This window comes from Oncorhynchus clarkii, chromosome 14 (genome assembly GCF_045791955.1).
Source record: "Oncorhynchus clarkii lewisi isolate Uvic-CL-2024 chromosome 14, UVic_Ocla_1.0, whole genome shotgun sequence".
Lineage (NCBI taxonomy): Eukaryota > Metazoa > Chordata > Actinopteri > Salmoniformes > Salmonidae > Oncorhynchus > Oncorhynchus clarkii.
Genome location: NC_092160.1, coordinates 5,886,460 through 5,900,481, shown reverse-complemented (window position 1 = coordinate 5,900,481; position 14,022 = coordinate 5,886,460). Strand labels below are relative to the sequence as shown.

Below are 14,022 nucleotides of genomic sequence, written 5' to 3'. Positions count from 1 at the left end.
CGTCACTAGCTGTTGTGCTACAGGGTCAAAATCTTCCTCTCTTACAGGGTCAAAAACTTCCTCTCTTCCTATGAGCTCCATCTGCATTCGTGATGCACACTGCAGATAATCATCCTCGTCGCCATCGTAGTGTCTTAGCTCTTATTACTTATTTATATAATAAGAAAGACTGAAAACGAGTTAGTACCAGAATAACATAGAATAACACTGAGCATGACCAAGGGTGCTCCATTCTTAAAGGGGACATCAGTAATTAACAGAACCGAACATAACATATACTTTATTTACTTGACCAGGCAAGTCAGTTAAGAACAAATTCTTACTTACAATGACGGCCTACCAGGGAACAGTGGTTTAACTCCCTTGTTCAGGGGCAGAACAACAGATTTTTACCTTGTCAGCTCGGGGATTCAATCTAGCAACCTTTCGGTTCCTGGCCAAACGATCTAACCACCAGGCTACCTGCCACCCCATATACAGTAAAATAAAAAGATACAACTAACGCCTATAAATACTACAGTTCTACAACGGGACTTGCATACACCATACTTGCATATGGTGTGTTTGGGGTTGTTGCGTGGTATTCGGAGTCACTTTGATACAAGTGAAGATTGTTATGGACCTTTCACATCTCCTCTTGAATTGCATAAATGGCCCCAACAACACACGCAGGCAAGGGGATTTGGTGTCCTGTGCCTAGCTTCTCTAAAAAACTAAAAAAATAATCTGCAGGCCACCAAGAAGCATTGTAAGAGACTGGAAAAAAAGCTATTCGATTTTCGTGGGCAATTGTAGTGCACTGTCTGTATTTCTACTGTAGCAGCAGGATGCAGAATATTGCACATCTCACAGACACACGTTAGCTAGCTAGCTATAACACAGGTGTAGTTACTCAAAGACTACTAGTAATATGAGTCATGAAGTCAAAGTCATTCCTTTACTCTTCGTCATCATCATCAAATAATTTCTCCAGTTTAGCTGGGAAAATGTGGCACCATCTAACTTGACCTAACATTTCTCCAGTATTGCTCTTAAGCCTAATGAGATGCACTGAGGCTAGCTAGGTCAACATTAGCCAGCTAGATAGCTAGTTAGCTATAGTATTAGGCTACAGTACATTTTGGGTATAGCAAACAGAGCTACTAGCTAGCTCAAATTGGCTAGCATTGGCTAGTAGCGAGCCCCGTTATGGCCAAATCGACCAGGAAATGATACTGTACTGAACAATACTGCCTCATGTGAAAAGAGAGCTTATCTATATTGCTAGCTAGCTACCAACAGCAAAACAACTTACTCATTTGTCATTTGCCTTCCTGGTCCAACTGGTTTAGGCTGCTGCCACCAGTTGATCTTGGAGGTTCTGAAGAACGTCTCAAGCACACTGATATCCATATGTGCATCGAAACTTTGTTGGTCTGTCACAAACACACATTCCATGGGGTCTGCATTGGCTGTCCATGAACGAATTCATTGCAGCACAGACATTCCTCTTCTATCGACATGGCTGGACAGCACCCGCACAGGCACCACCAGTCTGACTGTAGCTCCCCATCGCTGCTTGCTGTTCTCTCTGTCTCAACTCCTCTTCTCTTTATTCCGGCTCAAATTAATAGGGCAGTATGTCCCTATGTTAGTATGTAAAAAGAACAGCTCTTCTTGGAAAGAGGAATAATCAGAAGCAGTCATTGTAATTATTTAGCTGGCCAGACAGTGCACAGTAACATAGCTCCTGTGAACCTGTAGAAACTAGTACCACCCCCACTTTGAACAAGCCTGCCTTCGAAGGTGAGAACACAATTGGACATGGAAGTAGGGCTCCCGTCAGGCTGTATTCTTCACAAATTCAGGGGAAATTAGTCAACCTAGATATCCTGCAATACCGTGGCAGATAGGAAAATCGTTGAGACAAGTCCCTATTGAACAAGGACAACCATATCTACTCTCTGCTAGTGTGGTCGTGCAATCTGGTCGTGTAATCTAGCTAACAATTCCAAAACTACTACCTTATAGACACAAGTGTAAGGGGATAAAGAATATGTACATAAAGATATATGAATGAGTGATGGTACAGAGCGGCATAGGCAAGATACAGTAGATGGTATTGAGTGCAGTATATACAGTGCCTTGCGAAAGTATTCGGCCCCCTTGAACTTTGCGACCTTTTGCCACATTTCAGGCTTCAAACATAAATATATAAAACTGTATTTTTTTGTGAAGAATCAACAACAAGTGGGACACAATCATGAAGTGGAACGACATTTATTGGATATTTCAAACTTTTTTAACAAATCAAAAACTGAAAAATTTGGCGTGCAAAATTATTCAGCCCCCTTAAGTTAATACTTTGTAGCGCCACCTTTTGCTGCGATTACAGCTGTAAGTCGCTTGGGGTATGTCTCTATCAGTTTTGCACATCGAGACACTGACATTTTTTCCCATTCCTCCTTGCAAAACAGCTCGAGCTCAGTGAGGTTGGATGGAGAGCATTTGTGAACAGCAGTTTTCAGTTCTTTCCACAGATTCTCGATTGGATTCAGGTCTGGACTTTGACTTGGCCATTCTAACACCTGGATATGTTTATTTTTGAACCATTCCATTGTAGATTTTGCTTTATGTTTTGGATCATTCTCTTGTTGGAAGACAAATCTCTGTCCCAGTCTCAGGTCTTTTGCAGACTCCATCAGGTTTTCTTCCAGAATGGTCCTGTATTTGGCTCCATCCATCTTCCCATCAATTTTAACCATCTTCCCTGTCCCTGCTGAAGAAAAGCAGGCCCAAACCATGATGCTGCCACCACCATGTTTGACGGTGGGGATGGTGTGTTCAGCTGTGTTGCTTTTACGCCAAACATAACGTTTTGCATTGTTGCCAAAAAGTTCAATTTTGGTTTCATCTGACCAGAGCACCTTCTTCCACATGTTTGGTGTGTCTCCCAGGTGGCTTGTGGCAAACTTTAAACAACACTTTTTATGGATATCTTTAAGAAATGGCTTTCTTCTTGCCACTCTTCCATAAAGGCCAGATTTGTGCAATATACGACTGATTGTTGTCCTATGGACAGAGTCTCCCACCTCAGCTGTAGATCTCTGCAGTTCATCCAGAGTGATCATGGGCCTCTTGGCTGCATCTCTGATCAGTCTTCTCCTTGTATGAGCTGAAAGTTTAGAGGGACGGCCAGGTCTTGGTAGATTTGCAGTGGTCTGATACTCCTTCCATTTCAATATTATCGCTTGCACAGTGCTCCTTGGGATGTTTAAAGCTTGGGAAATCTTTTTGTATCCAAATCCGGCATTAAACTTCTTCACAACAGTATCTCGGACCTGCCTGGTGTGTTCCTTGTTCTTCATGATGCTCTCTGCGCTTTTAACGGACCTCTGAGACTATCACAGTGCAGGTGCATTTATACGGAGACTTGATTACACACAGGTGGATTGTATTTATCATCATTAGTCATTTAGGTCAACATTGGATCATTCAGAGATCCTCACTGAACTTCTGGAGAGAGTTTGCTGCAATGAAAGTAAAGGGGCTGAATAATTTTGCACGCGCAATTTTTCAGTTTTTGATTTGTTAAAAAAGTTTGAAATATCCAATAAATGTCGTTCCACTTCATGATTGTGTCCCACTTGTTGTTGATTCTTCACAAAAAAATACAGTTTTATATCTTTATGTTTGAAGCCTGAAATGTGGCAAAAGGTCGCAAAGTTCAAGGGGGCCGAATACTTTCGCAAGGCACTGTACATATGAGATGAGTATGTAAACAAAGTGGCATAGTTAAAGTGGCTAGTGATACATGTATTACATAAGGATGCAGTAGATGATATAGAGTACAGTATATACATATACATATGAGATGAGTAATGTAGTAATTATGTAGAGAGACTGGAAAAACACCCCAAATAGTGTCTAGCGGTGAAGTTTCCCTTTAAACGTGAGCTTGTCCAAGGTGTCGGACTTGACGAGAGTTGCTATCCATTGGAGCACTGTGATTGGTTGCCCACAATTTTGGGGCAGGGCTTAGCGAAGTGTCAATTGTAGCATCACAAAGGAGAACAGAACAATGCTTACCAATAAAGGATGATTGTGACATCACAAACATACTCCATACTCCCCCTGGCAACAAATAGTGGTTAGTGTGGTGATTGTGACATCACTTTGACCATTGTCCAAAAGGTTACTCAAATGTGGGTGTGTTTAACCTTTTCACACGTATCAACAAACGTGTGTGATCATTCTGCAGTGGTCCCTGCAGCATACGCTCAAACCGGTTTGATTGGAACGCTTATTTAAAACGTACAGATTCGATTGAGGCAACTGTCAGCATTTGAGCTAGCCACACTGTTTTTTTTTACAGAAACATTTTGCACAAACACAGTCCTTACAAAGTTATGTCCTGAATGTGGCAAGTTTATTTTTGGATGCAATGTTCAGACATTCACAGAAGTAACAACAGCATACACAATCATCCAAACCGGAAAATGTAAGCTACGTTAGTCCTAGAGCTAACTGAGGCAATATTGACATCATAACACTAGCGGTCATAAGTCTCAGCTGACAGAAATCACAATATGAATTAGCTAATAGCAATTACTATTTATAATTCATCACATCACGGGTGAGCTCAAGATTGATCTAAATAATTGAGTAAAACACTTTCTAGAAATCGAGGGAATGACGATGGATAGTTTGTGCACGCCACCATGTTTGTTTTTTGCGTCAACCAAATATAATAAGAGGAGACGAGGAGTTTGGTCTGTTTGCAGTATGCATGTTGAAGGGGGTGTGTAATCTATGATCATTCACTTCACTTCATTCACTTCCGGAAGTTTACCCGAAAGATGAGTGAACCATTTCTTCACCTCATTATAACATCTTTGGTTTGACAGACGTTTACGTGACACCCATAATTCATTGTATAATGTCAACAAACATGGCGCCACACATAGATGGCAAATAGCTTCGCATTAGCTCATTATAATCAGTACAACCCTCAAAAAAGTATTTTAGGTGTCCATTACAATCGATGCAAGAATCGGAATGCATTACTTGTCACCAGTACTTGAAAACATGTGAATAAAACTGTAAATACATTATGCTCCATACATACATACATGCATGCATACTGTACATACATAGTTCATGCTACAGTAGAAACGACAGCATGATATGCAGAAAATAAGGCAGTTACTTTGATAGGAACGCACACATGCCCAAAGTTATAATTTGTAAGGAAAACAACAATGGAGGCAATGTAAGCAAGACTGAGCAAATGTCTGCATACTTGATGTGCGGAAGAAATGGGGAAGGGCTCTCCTCGAAGAGGGAAGTTTTTCTAGCTCAGTAAAGCCTCAAACATAAATTGTCCGCAAATCTGAAATGGGCGCCTTCTATGTGAATTAATGAGGAGGTGGAACAACCCTCAATTCAAACTGTTGTTATCAAATACAACTTGTTAGAAAATAATTTGAAATTGACAAGTTGAAACATGGCCTATAGCTAATTAACAGGCAGCACGTGTTAACTGTCCTGTTGCGTAACAATCACATTTTGGAACAGAGATTGCATTCTGACATCATGTGCATAACGGGTGACCGTTAGAGATATTTGGAACTCACATATGAAAAGGTTAAGGGCCTCCCGAGTGGTGCAGCGGTCTAAGGCACTGTATCGCAGTGCTAGAGGGGTCACGATAGACCTAGGTTCGATCCCAGGCTGTGTCGCAGCTGGCTGTGACTAGGTAACCAATGAGGCGGCACACAATTGGCCCAGTGTCGTCCGGATTAGGGGAGGGTTTAGCCAGTCGGTATGTCCTTGTCCCATCGTTCTCTAGTGACTCCAGGCACATGCAAGCTAACTTCGATCGGCAGTTGTGTTTCCTCCGACACATTGGTGCGGCTGACTTCCGGGTTAAGTGAGCAGTGCATCTTGGCAGGGCCATGTCTCGACCAAATCCGTACGGGAGTTGCAGTGATGTGACAAGACTCTAACTACCAAAATTGTGGAGAAAAAGGGGTAAAAAGTACACAAAAGTAAATAATAATAATAATGTGGGTGTGTTTGTAAATTCAGTCTGGAGTGCCAGAGTGCGCTCCGAGTGTGCTCTGGGCATTTGTAAATTCAGATTTTTGTCTGTTTGTAAATTCAGAGCGCACACTGGATGCTCTAGCTGAGGAGTAGGGTTGATCTGAGCATTCGGGCCTCACAACAGCACCCAAGCTAACTGGCTAAAGTTGGTTAGTTTGCTAGTTACTTCCAGACACAAATGAGAACACCTCACTCTGATAATTTTGCTCACCCTAGCACCCTAGGCTGTTTTCATGTTATCTAGAGCATTAGTGACTGTAACTCTGCTGCTGACAACAATATAATTACGTTTTTTTTGCATCAGTTATTCTGCGCTCTGGCACACTCAGACGAGAGTGCTCTGAAATCAGAGTAGATAGCCAAAATGTATTTACAAATGCACCCAGGGTTGCTTCATGTGCATCTTGTCACTATGGTCTAAGTCAATGTATTTTTATCCATCTCCTCTGGGATCAACTGGAACCAACAGCAGCTTGTATTATCTGGGCCGTTCAGGGTTACTGAAGCACGGTCAGGACCTCTTGGCAGATCCTCCCATGGTTCACCGTCTTCACGCTTAATAAAAGTTCCATTCCTCACACAGAGTTCTGACCTGGACATAGATCTACTCTGCACATACACATTTGTATCTACTTACAACCCCCCACAGCCTCACTTTACAATACCACAGAGTAGCTGATGCACTTTGTCTTTCCCAGAAGCATTTAATGCGCATAGGCACGAGCAGTGAGTGTTTTCCTATCCTTAGGGTCAACTCTGATGTCCACTCTCCAGACCTCTCCTCATCGCCACTCGTGAACGTATACAGTGGTTTGCGAAACTATTCACCCCCTTGGCATTTTTTTTGCCTTCCAACCTATTTTTTTGCCTTTCAACCTGGAATTAAAATAGATTTTTGAGGGGTATGTATCATTTGATTTACACAACATGCCTACCACTTTGAAGAGGCAAAATACAGAAAACTTGAGCATGCATAACTATTCGCCCTCCCAAAGTCAATACATTGTAGAGCCACCTTTTGCAGCAATTACTTGCAGCAATTACTAAATTAATTTGATGGCCAAAAAGCTCAATTTTAGTTATCATCTGACCAGCACCTTCTTCCATATGTTTGGGGAGTCTCCCACATGCCTTTTGGCGAACACCAAACTTGTTTGCTTATTTTTTTCTTTAAGCAATGCCTTTTTTTCTGGCCACTCTTCCATAAAGCCCAGCTCTGTGGAGTGTATGGCTTAAAGTGGTCCTATGGACAGATACTCCAATCTCCGCTGTGCAGCTTTGCAGCTCTTTCAGGGTTATCTTTGGTCTCTTTGTTGCCTCTCTGATTAATTCTCTCTATGACTGGTCCATGAGTTTTGGTAGGAGGCCCTCTCTTGGCAGGTTTGTTGTGGTGCCATATTCTTTCCATTTTTTAATAATGGATTCAATGGTGCTCCGTGGGATGTTCAGTTTCTGATATTTTTATATAACCCAACCGTGATCTGTACTTCTCCACAACTTTGGCCCTGACCTGTTTGGAGAGCTCCTTGGTCTTCATAGTGCCGCTTGCTTGGTGGTGCCCCTTGCTTAGTGATGTTGCAGACTCTGGGGCCTTTCAGAACAGGTGTATATATATATATATATATATACTGAGATCATGTGACAGATCATGTGACACTTAGATTACACACAGGTAGACTTTATTCAACTAATTACGTGACTTCTGAAGGTAATTGTTTGCACCAGATCTTATTTAGGGGCTTCATAGCAAAGGGGGTGAATAGATATGCACTCACCACTTTTTCATTTTTTTCATTTCACTTCACCAATGTTGACTATTTATTGTCCATTACATGAAATTCAAATAAAACCCCATTTAAATTACAGGTTGTATTGCAACAAAATAGGAAATACGGCAAGGGGGATGAATACTTTTGCAAGGCGCTGTAGTTGTCATATGTGACACTGAGGTGACTCGTGCTCATAAATATTGATGTACTGTTTCCCTGGTTGCGGATCGCTCTCTGAGTGTTCTGACGTATGGCCTTCTGGGACGGCGTGACCTCCAGGCCCTGGCGCTTCCGCCACCATCCCCACTCTATCAGTGGGCCTGGGAAAGTTTCATAGGAGCACTGTGGGAATGTGAACTGTACTGTACACAAGTGACACAGAGGGGAGGGAACGGGAGGGGGTGTGTGTTGAGCGTTGACTGGAGTGTGTGCATGCATGCTTGTGCATGTCATGGTGAATGTGTGTGTGAGTGACAGTAAGTGTGCCTCCGTATGTGTGTGTGTGTGTGTGTGTGTGCGTGCGTGCCTGCCCGCCTGTCTGCCTGCCTGCCTGTCTGCCTGCCTACCTGCGTTTGTTTCCTCTGTAACTGTGAGTGTGTGAGAGAATCCAAAAACTTTATAATGAAATCAAACATTGCACAAGGCCCTAGCTAGCCTAGTGCAGGATGACGTCCAATCCCTCTCTCTCTGGATCCTCAGCTTTATTAGAACCAGGAGGATGGAGGCGGGGGAGGAAATGTTTGAGTCATGTTGTTGGAACAGTTTAAGAGTTTCAGTTTGGGGAACGGAAGTGCCAAGGGCAGTTTCTTTACACAGGCTTAAAGATCTAAAGATATACTGTATCCAAGTTTGAGTAACAGTTAGCTGGATAGTCAGGAGATTTCAAATATTAACAAATTCATATTTTTTATATAGAACCTTTCATAGGCTAGAATACTTGTTGCACAAAGTGCTTTACAGTAATCAAAGTAACAGTAATACTTTTTCCAGCACGTTTTATGATTCTGTTGATTACTTCTAAAAACAGAACAATTATTATACAGTATTTCAAACTGTATATGACAATGTATGAAACATTGTCTTGTGAGGAGGAACATCTTCATGGTGATGGAACAGTTCCACAGTTGTATCGTGATCAAATGAGAAGTTGGATCATTTTTACTACACATGCTTTTAATAGTACTCATTAAGTAATCCAGTTCAAAACAGAATTTAAACAATTTTAAGTGCCCACAATTATTTTTAAGATCAATTTCAATGTTTCCACTAAGGAGTCCTCCTCCTCTTGCTTCTCCTCCCTCTCTTCCCAGGGCTTCTTTCTTCCGCCCTCTCTCCATTTCCCACCCTCCTCCTGCGTACAGGCCTGTGATCTATCCTTAACTGTTTCCAGACGCCTGCTGCTGCACCCCTTCCCTGTGCCCCCCTTAACGCTCCCCCTCCCCACTTCCACCCACAAGAACCTCCACCCCTCTTTCCCTCTCTCCTTCCATCACATTATCTGTGTTGTCGATATTTCTCTCTGCCCTCTTTCCCTCTAATGATGCAGTGTTTACTCAGGAATACTTCCAGCTCTCTCTCTCATTGGCTGTCTGTTGTCAATGATGGGTGAGCCATGTCACCTTTAACCTCCATTGATCTCTGACATGATGTTGACGCTGAAGTGATGATATTGCTCTTAAAACATCAAAACCAGTCTGCGTCTCAAAAAAAAGGGGGGTCTGGTAGTGAACCTCAGTGGCTTCAGAAAGTATTCACACCACTTTACTTTTTCTACATTTTGTTGTGTTACAGCCTGAATTTAAAACGGATTACGTTTAGATTTCTGTTGGTCACTGGCCTACACACAATACCCCATAATGTCAAAGTGGAATTATGTTTTTTGACATTTTACAAAATACAAATAAAAAGCCGAAATGTCTTGTGTCAATAAGTATTCCATCCTTTTCTCATGGCAGGCCTGAATATGTGCAGGAGGAGAAATGTGCTTAACAAGTCACATCATAAGTTGCATGAACTTACTCTGTGTGCAATAATAGTGTTTAACATACATTTTTTTATGACTACCTCATCTCTGTACCACACACATACAATTATCTGTAAGGTCCCTATGTCGAGCAGTGAATATCTAACACAGATTCAACCACAAAGACCATGGAGATTTTCCAATGCCTTGCAAGAAGGGCACCTATTGGTAGGTAGTTAAAAAATTTAAAAAGCAGACATTGAATATCCTTTTAAGCATGGTGAAGATATTAATTACACTTTGGATGTTGAATCACACCCAGTCATTACAAAGATACATGCATCCTTCCTAACGCAGTTGCTGCAGAGGAAGGAAACCACTCAGGGATTTCACCATCAGGCCAATGGTGACTTTAAAACCGTTTCAGTTTAAAATTTGTTAGGGCTGCAATCCCGGGATAATTGTCATGAACAACCGCTGATTTGCATAGCGCCACATTCAAACAATATTACAAAAAATATTTATATTCATGAAATCACAAGTGCAATATAGGAATACACAGCTTAGCCTTTTGTTAATCCACCTATCGTGTCAAATTTTGAAAATATGCTTTACAGCGAAAGCAATCCAAGCGTTTGTGTAAGTTTATCGATCGCTCGACAAAACATTATGAGCACCTAGCATCAAGTAGCTTGGTCACGAAAATCAGAAAAGCAATCAAATTAATCGTTTACCTTTGATCTTCAGATGTTTTCACTCACAAGACTCCCAGTTACACAATAAATGTTCCTTTTGTTCCATAAAGATTTTTTTATATCCAAAATACCTCCGTTTGCTTGGCGCGCTATGTTCAGAAATCGACAGGAAATAGCGGTCACGACAACGCAGACAAATTCCAAATAGTTTCCGTAATGTCCACAGAAACATGTCAAACGTTTTTTATAATCATTCCTCAGAAGAGGGAAAGGCTCTGGCAGCCAAACTCTGTTACGCATACAAAACGCTGCTGGCAACCGGCCATACAATGACGCGATGTTATCTTTCTCGCTCATTTTTCAAAATAAAAGCCTGAAACTATGTCTAAAGACTGTTGACACCTTGAGGAAGCGAAAGGAAAAGGAATCGGGTTGATATCCCTTTAAATGGAGCAAAGGCAGGCTATGGAACATGGAGTTTTCAAAATAGAAGCCACTTCCTGGTTTGATTTTCCTCGGGGTTTCGTCTGCAATATCAGTTCTGTTATACTCACAGACAATATTTTGACAGTTTTGGAAACTTTAGAGTGTTTTCTATCCAATACTAATAATAATATGCATATATTAGCAACTGAGACTGAGGAGCAGGCCGTTTAGTTTGGGCAACTTATTCATCCAAGCTACTCAATACTGCCCCCCAGCCATAAGAAGTTAAACGCTGTGATAGGAGAAAACTTTGGATGGATTAATAACATTGTAATTAGTCTACAATACTAACCTATTTGACAGAGTATTAAGAACGAAATCCTAGAGGAAAACCTGGTTTAGTCTGCTTTCCACTAGACACTGGGAGATTAATTCACCTTTCAGCAGGACAATAACCTAAACACAAGGCCAAATCTACACTGGAGTTGCTTACCAAGACGACAGTGAATGTTCCTGAGTGTCCGAGTTACTTAAATCTGCTTCAAAATCTATGGCAAGACCTGAAAAGGGTTGTCTAGGAATCAATGATCAACAACCAATTTGACAGAGCTTGAAGAATTTTGAAAAGAATGATGAGAAAATGTTGCAGGTGCGGACAGCTCTTATGCCTTGCTCACACTGCAGACCTTAATGCTCAAATCAGTTTTGGAATACTGACTGTCCAAACAACAAGTTACAAGTGACCAAATCGGATTTGTGTATATTCAGACAGCAGTCACTTGCTGATATGGCTATGCTTAGTTGTCATATAATGACGGGTGTGTAGGCTGATTGGTGGTCGTGCTTCCTATAGCTCAGAAGTTAGCAGGTGACAACAATGCTTACCATTGGATGTTTCCCAGTTACATTGAATGTTCTAAATCATAGTATAAGAACACCTTTAAAGCACCAAAGAATAAGATGATCCAACTTTCAAAATAAGTCATTTTTGGTTAGCCACAGCAGTCAACTAGCTAGCTAGGTAGCTGTTTAGCTTTCTATCACATTTCAAACACTAATTTGTTTGCAAACAATGAACAAGTTAGGCACCACATTTTGTTCTTGTCAAACTGTCAATAGAGTAGCTAGCAAGCAACAAGACACACCAAATAACAGTCTAACAACCACTTGAGGGCAAAGAAATCAGATTTGACTTTTCAGACACAATTTGCTAGGCCAGGAATCAAATTTGTATCTCATTTCAACCATATCTGAAGGTGGTTTGAAATGTGGAATGAAATATCAGATTCCATATGGCTTTTGGGTGTTCAGACTGCAGGAAAAATAACAGATTCGAATCGGATACGGAAAAAATGTTGATTGGTGTCACTTCAAACTGCCAATGTGAACAAGGCTTTAGAGACTTACCCAGAAACACTCACAGCTGTAATCGCAGCCAAAGACGTGTATTGACTCAGGGGGTTGAATACTTATTTAATCACGATATACTAGTGCTAGATTTTTTTATATTTTTATTTTTATTTTTACATTTGATAGATTTTTCTTCCACTTTGACATTACATAGTATTTTGTGTAGATCATTGACAAAAAATGACAACTATGAGCCTCCCGAGTGGCACAACGGTCTAAGGCACAGCATCGCAGTGCTTAAGGTGTCACTACAGACCCGTGTTTGTTTTACCAGGCTGTGTCACAACCAGCCGTGACCGTGAGTCCCATAGGGCGGCACATATTTTGCCTAGCGTCATCCGGGTTAGGGGAGGGTTTGACCGGGGGGCTTTACTTGTCTCATCATGCTTTAGCGACTCCTTGTGGCTCACCGGGCAACTACAGGCTGACTTCCGGTCGTCAGTTGAACAGTGTTTCCTCCGACACATTGGTGCAGCTGACTTCCGGGTTAAGCGGGTCTTGTTTCGGAGGACGCATGACTCGACCTTCACCTCTCCCTAGCCCCGTTGGGGAGTTGCAGCGATGAGACAAGATCGAAATCCATTTTATTCTTACTTTGTAACACAACAAAATGTCAAGGGATGTAAATAATACTTTCTGAAGGGGAATAGGGTGTCATTTGAGATTTTACCTCAGTGTTGAGTTTTAAAATACGAAACAACACATTGTATCACCATAGCAGCTTATCAGTAAACAAAACCCAAAATATGGTTTGCTATTGCCGTTCTGTAGTTGCCGCTATTGCCTAATTACTTTTGTTTACTTGGAATCCAATGAAGGGGTTTTGACACGACAGTGGAATAGTTTTATACCTAGCAGCATTGTTGGGGAATAGGGTATCATTTGAGATTTTGCCTCAGTGTTGTGTTTTAAGTCACGAAACTGCACATTGTATCACCATAGCAGTTTATCAGCAAACAAACTCCAAAATATGGTTTGTTGTTGCCGTTCTGTGGTTGCCTTTTGTTTACTTGGAATCCAATGAAGGGGTTTTGACACGACAGTGGAATAGTTTTAGCCCCAGCAGCAGAGTGTTGCGGAGGCACACACTGACCCGTTTGTTAGTTGGACAGAACGCTGGCAAAACAAGAACAAAAACTCTCCGACATTGTTCTGTCCCTGTGCAGCGAGCCATCACATACCTCTCATGTGAACCCATTCAGAACACAGAACCGGAATGTTGTGTACAGAACTCACATCTCATTATTGAGAGGGGAGTAACCTTCCGTTGTATTTTAAGAGCCGCATCTACTCTGTTAAGTCCATGTCTATGATTAGCCCTGTGTTCTTCCTGTGGCATACAGTATCTTTGGATTAGGAACAGATTGTGCTGTCATGACATGTGATTTATATAGTAAGCTCCCAACTTGGTTTCGACCTAACCTTGTTGGTCTTACAAGGGTAAAATGCATCCAACATGATTTGAGCGTATCAGTAGTGTATGTGAAGAGATATTAAGAAGATGTTATGAGTTCAGAATGTTCAGACCAACTCCGAGTCCCACCCTCCCCATGTCCCGATCCCCGAGCTGTCCGAATGCCTGAGCTCACCAGTAACCAGCGTAGGAGGGAACAACACCCTTGCGCTAACCTTGGAGTCGTCTATGTCTCTCTCTCAATAATTTTGTCAGAAGCCA

At 41.7% G+C, this 14,022-nt stretch overlaps 1 protein-coding gene across 2 annotated transcripts in view; it reads left to right on the top strand.

Annotated features, from left to right (window-relative positions):
• Window positions 1-14,022, top strand: part of LOC139366170 (platelet-derived growth factor receptor beta-like) — a 59,748-nt gene that overhangs the window by 15,271 nt on the left and 30,455 nt on the right. The window lies entirely within an intron of this gene.